We start from the raw sequence: 5,669 nt of genomic DNA, 5'->3' as shown, positions 1-5,669 counted from the left end.
GTTAGATGCCTAGCTTCTTGTGCAAACCTCTGTTACACACTAGTTGCTTTGTGTTGAGTTTATTAGTTCTTTAGTTTTCCCAAATAGTCTGCAGGGAGGTCAGAAAAGGTACTTTAGTTATGTTTGTATACCATGCCAGGAACATGATAGATATTCAATACATGTAAATTCAATGGAAATATTTAATTTAAAATGTTACATGAAGAATATTTGTTGGGGCGCCTGGGTGGCGCAGTCGGTTAAGTGTCCGACTTCAGCCAGGTCACGATCTCGCGGTCCGTGAGTTCGAGCCCCGCGTCAGGCTCTGGGCTGATGGCTCGGAGCCTGGAGCCTGTTTCTGATTCTGTGTCTCCCTCTCTCTCTGCTCCTCCCCCGTTCATGCTCTGTCTCTCTCTGTCCCAAAAATAAATAAAAAACGTTGAAAAAAAAAATTAAAAAAAAAAAAAAAAAAAAAAGAATATTTGCTTACATCTAATGCAGAGAACTGTAAAATTTTACCCAGAGAGATGGAATTTTACCAAAAGATATGTGGATATTGGTTCTCTTTTTTATTGCCATAGTAACGATGCACTATTCAGTGTGTCCTTATAATATTCATCAGCTTTCCACTTTGCTGTCTTTAAATATAGGAAGAAAGCACACTATCCATCTGGAAAGAAAAGAAAATAATAAATACATAATTAAATATAATATAAAATAACATGTGCAATTATTTATACTGGGGGTCACCATGTCCAGAAATAGGAAAAGATGTATTTTATGGTATAATACCCTTAGTCTGAACAGTCATGGGAAAATTTGTGACCTCTCACATGTATTAACCACTCAACATGATGATTTTGAGGTTTAATGGCTCTATTTTTATAAGAAACAGAGGGACTTAGATACTGAACTTTGTTTTTACAATCTCACAAACTACAGGTTATCTGTAGATTTTCAGTATCCATTTTGTAATGTTCTCCCTCACTAGTTTTATCAGACCAATACAGCTATTCTCTTCAAGACACCTTCACCAAAATTTATATCACTTAATGTTAATATGTTTGTTGCATCTAATTTGTATATTTCTGATTTGCAAGACTACTTCTTATTTTAGTAACATAAAATCAAAGACAGTTTTAGTTTATATAAGACTTATTTGGCAGTATATTTCACAAAGAGAAAAAAATGCAAGTGTCCATGGGGATGGTGAATGAAAGGAATGAAAATTTGTCAAAAGTGTGTAAATATGTGTGTGCATGCATACATGTATATGTTTATACATACATGTATATGTTGTGCTACGTCTACCTATATATACACACAAACTAATAAGCATTGATATTAATAGTATGAGACTAATTAATAGTATGAGACTTGTGAGTAATAATTCACATAAATAATTCTCTATATTGCCCTAGAGCAAATGTTGTCCTATTTCAGCAAAGGCAAAAAAAAAAAAAAAAAAGATTACTGTAGGTTAATTTAAACTCTAATGAAGAGTATCTCCTTTCAATGACTTTATCTCAGATTCATTGACTAAGTTCAAGAAGAGAGAGGTATCAGCATATGTTAGAAAGCCCCCAAGATAAGGGAGCCAGACATAGTACATTTGACCTTGTACAGATTTCATAATAGTTTCATATATCAAGTGTGAATTATGATGGTTACTACCTTGTAGCCTTATTTGTTAGGATCATCTGGGAAAATATTTATATAGTGATCAGAAGATGCTGTGAGATTAAGGAACAAAGAGATTAAGTGATTTGAGAAAAAATAATAATCTCCAATATTGCTGTATCTTTAATGCCATTTTAATATAGACATAAAAGGGAGTTGCCTATAAAACATCATTTGAAAGATGCCAAAAATGTTTGTCCATGCTTTACAAGATGTTATCCCACAAAAGAGGTGATAATGTGAAATTTTCATACATACCATTTAATTTCTTGGTTTCAAGGCCTCGAAGGCCCAAGTAAATTGATAATTCCTTACATTTGTGTCATGTCTTAAAATTTGCAAGACGTTTCTGCTTATTATCTATTTTAATCTTCCCTCTGCCCTGTGATTTAGGCACTTTAAAAATAATCATTTCACAGGGTGCCTGGCTGGTTCAGTCAGTAGAGCATGTGACTCTTAATCTCAGGGTTGTGAGTTCAAGCCTCACGTTGGGCGTGGAGCCTACTTAAAATTAAAAAAATAATAACAATTATTATTTCACAGTTGTAGGCCTGATTCACATCAGGCCTAAGAGATGAACTCAGTGCTTTTGACTCCACTGAGTGTTGGCAGTGGTCTCTTCACATTGCCATAGCTGACTGAAAATGGTATCTGGAAAGGTTTCCTCCCATGCAAAATTTAAGGCAAGTTAAATTAGTTCCTATCAGCAAAAATAAATCCCCAGGTAAATGGACATAGGGAGATTATGATGGGAAATTCTATCAAGACTGTTCCACATTATAAGAACGAGGTCTAGAGGACGAGTGTGATAGGAGTCAGATACTGAGAAGGAGCCCTGTGTTATCACTAGGTATCCCGGAGCTGGGAGGGCCTAAGTGAAAAGAAGTCGTACAAACAGGGTCACGAAGGAACACTTAAGGATACTGTGTGATCCGGTTCCACTCCAAACTCCTGTTGCTCTGTTCCTTGACTTGCATTTTATAATTTAATCATCCATTCAACCAACAGTTATCTGGTATCAGGTGCTGTTCTAGATCCTGGGAACGGGACTGTGAACAAAAAAGATGAAAAGTTCTGCTCCTGTGAAGTGAAGATTAAATTGTAGTCAGAAATATTAAAATGCTTAATGATCTGGCATAACCATTTTTTTTTCACATACACACCCTCTATCTGCAATGCTCTTTCCATCCCTTCTTGAATCTTCAATATTCTGCTTGGTTTTCACATGTTTCAGGAAGATTTTCTGAATTTTACAATAGGGACAATATTCCTTTATCTTATGTGCCTTTAATATTACACATGACACATATTTTTCACTGTTATCAGTATTTTTTTAACTTAAAGTCAGAGCCCCAGTCGTCTTTGTATGTGTATCACCCTTGCAAAACCCAACACCTTACACAGCTGCACTAAACAGATTTGTTCAGTGGAAGAATAACTTTCTTTTGCAGATACGTCCAAAAATGATCCTTGCTTTTTTTCTGTTTTGCTGACTGCATTTTGACAAATGTTTAGCTGCATTTTCCAGGATAGTGTTCTTCATTGATCAAATGATTAGATATCTGCTAAATTTTGACACCAACCTGGACCCATGTAGACACGTTTTCCCCTGTCCTTAAAGATCCTTGAAATAAATAGTGAAATATATATAATATACTAACAGAAACCGAAGAAAGCATGCCATTCACAGTTAATATAACTGTTCTGTCTATACCTTTAAGTCCCCTGCGTAGTAATAGCAAGGTGATAGTTTGTGAATTAAGTACACCTTCCACCCTCCTCTCCCCCTACTCAGAGCTAATGACTGACATTCTTCCTAGAATTTTCAAAGGTTTTGAGCAGCACATTAGCCCAAAGATAATAAAAAAAAGAACAAATTCCAAACCCATTAGGGAGAAAAATTACCTATGGAGCTGGAGTTGATCTGATATATCCAGCAAAATTGGGGATAGCAACTTGAATAATGATCCGGAAGACTGACAGAGTGATGGATAGACTTCTGTAAACCCATGGGGCTCGTAGAGGATTTCTCCGTTCTCTGTCTGCGGTAGCAGCAACTGGCATGGTTCCTTTAATCTGCAGCTGAAGTGTATTAGAATATATGATGAATTAACATGGACTTTTCTTCCTTTTCTCGCTGTCAGTTTTATAAAAAGAGAAAAAATATACTGTTATATATATACACTAAAGACATGCCGTATTTAATAATTATCCCTTTCCTATGATTTGTTCACTTCGATTATATTTTATATTATATCATATTATATATTATATCATATTATATATTATATCATATCATATTTATATTATATTATATTATATTATATTATATTATATTATATTATATTATATTATATGTATTATATATGATCCCTCATCGGCTTAATGAGCTGCTCATAGCGTCTATTAGCCTGCTCTTCACCTTTCCCTTAACCCTGGCTAACCCTGGCTTAAATATCAATAGTCCCTTTCTCTCACTAACAACCTTGGTGCTTCAGAAGTCCTGTGTAGAGTGGCTAGGTGAGGACACCTGCACTCACTCTGCTGCTCTGTGACTTAACAGTTGGGCGGCCTTAGCCACGTTACTTACCTTTTCAGGGTTTTCTCACTTGTGAAATAACTCATCACAGTATTGTAATGAAGTTGAGATGATACTGCAGACAAATCAGCTAGAACCCTGTACACACCCAGAAGTGCTAATTGCTTCCCTGTCTATGAGTAAAGCTTTTTTGTGGCTGTGATTTTATATTGTTTATTTTATTACAACAAGCAGAGAAGAGGCAAAGCATATATATTAACCATAGTTTAACTCATGAATAAGCATAGTTACTAGCGCAAGTTCACTTCAGAAGAAAGACCTAGAGACAATAATCTTTAAATTATAACCTGGGTAATCTGGCTTCTACAATTCATAGAATTTTAAGGTAATAAAGGAATAGGAGGAAATAATATATTTTGGTGTCTACTATGTGCCAAGTTCTGTGCCAAGTGCTTATTTCCATTGTTTATAATTCCCACAACAATCCTGATGGTACTTATTCCGAGAGTAAATTTAGACTCGTGAAGGTTAATTCATTTGCCACTGCTCACGCAACCAATATGTGATGAATTTTAGATTAAAATCCAGGCAATAATGACCCTAAAATCTGTACCCTTTCTATCTTATCATGATTCCTTCCTTATTCAGAGAGATTTTAGACATAATTTATGCCAACTTTTTTTTTTTTGATGAAGTTTGGTCTAAGGAAATTGACTTGTTAAAGGCAAGTCAAACCTTGTCTTCTCAAACTTTGTCTCATATGTGTTCATTAAGTTATTTAAAACCTTTATTTGACCTATTGCTTTCTTATAACTGCATTTACATATCTCAATAGCTTTTCTTTGTCCCTGAAATCTTTCATTATTGAGACTATGTGTCATCAGATTTTATAAGAAAAAGAAAAACCCTGGGTTTCTCACCCTCCTCATCTGACCTCCCATGTGATATTTGGTAACAAACAAGTAAGTCCGTGTCTTTATCTCTTTGTTGTACATGCTTATATGGTGATGACTGTAAAGCATTCTGCTAAGTATTAAGTGGCAAAAGTGGTCATAACTGTATATATCTAATAAGACCCTTGACAGAATCACTTAAAGCAGAGTCTATATTTCTCAGTCTATATTTTTTCGTAGTTGCCCCTAAAAAGCACACCCCCTTTTTTCCTTCTATGTTTTTTAGTTTTCTCCTTCTCCTTCTCCTTCTCCTTCTCCTTCTCCTTCTCCTTCTCCTCCTTCTCCTCCTTCTCCTCCTTCTCCTCCTCCTCCTCCTCCTCCTCCTCCTCCTCCTCCTCCTCCTCCTTCTCCTTCTTCGTCTTCGTCTTCGTCTTCTTCTTTTTTTTAGTTCCCAAAGTGTCCACCTTTTCAGATCATGTACCCATTAGGCTGACTGCCTTAGGAATCCTCTAGTTCTTGAAAATAAGAGCTAAGAAGTTTTCATATCCCCCTCTTCTCAGATTTGTGAAATATATTTG

General features: G+C 35.6%; 1 long non-coding RNA gene across 3 annotated transcripts; it reads right to left on the bottom strand.

Moving 5' to 3' along the window:
• Positions 1-461: 461 nt before the first annotated feature.
• LOC122217134 lies at positions 462-4,515 on the bottom strand. Of its 3 annotated transcripts, XR_006201302.1 has the most exons (5): positions 4,145-4,507; positions 3,565-3,796; positions 2,584-2,708; positions 1,654-1,712; positions 462-649 (listed from the first exon to the last, which is right to left on the bottom strand). It is a non-coding gene; the product is annotated as an uncharacterized LOC122217134 (long non-coding RNA). The 3 variants fall into 3 exon arrangements; XR_006201303.1 differs by lacking the exon at positions 1,654-1,712 and having other exon boundaries at positions 2,552-2,736; positions 4,145-4,515; XR_006201301.1 differs by lacking the exon at positions 1,654-1,712 and having other exon boundaries at positions 2,552-2,708; positions 4,145-4,504.
• Between the last annotated feature and the right edge of the window lie 1,154 nt (positions 4,516-5,669).

The sequence above is a fragment of the Panthera leo genome, chromosome B1 (genome assembly GCF_018350215.1).
Source record: "Panthera leo isolate Ple1 chromosome B1, P.leo_Ple1_pat1.1, whole genome shotgun sequence".
Taxonomy (NCBI): Eukaryota; Metazoa; Chordata; class Mammalia; order Carnivora; family Felidae; genus Panthera; species Panthera leo.
The sequence above is the reverse complement of the archived record's forward strand: the minus strand, read 5'-3'. Positions and strand labels throughout refer to the sequence as shown.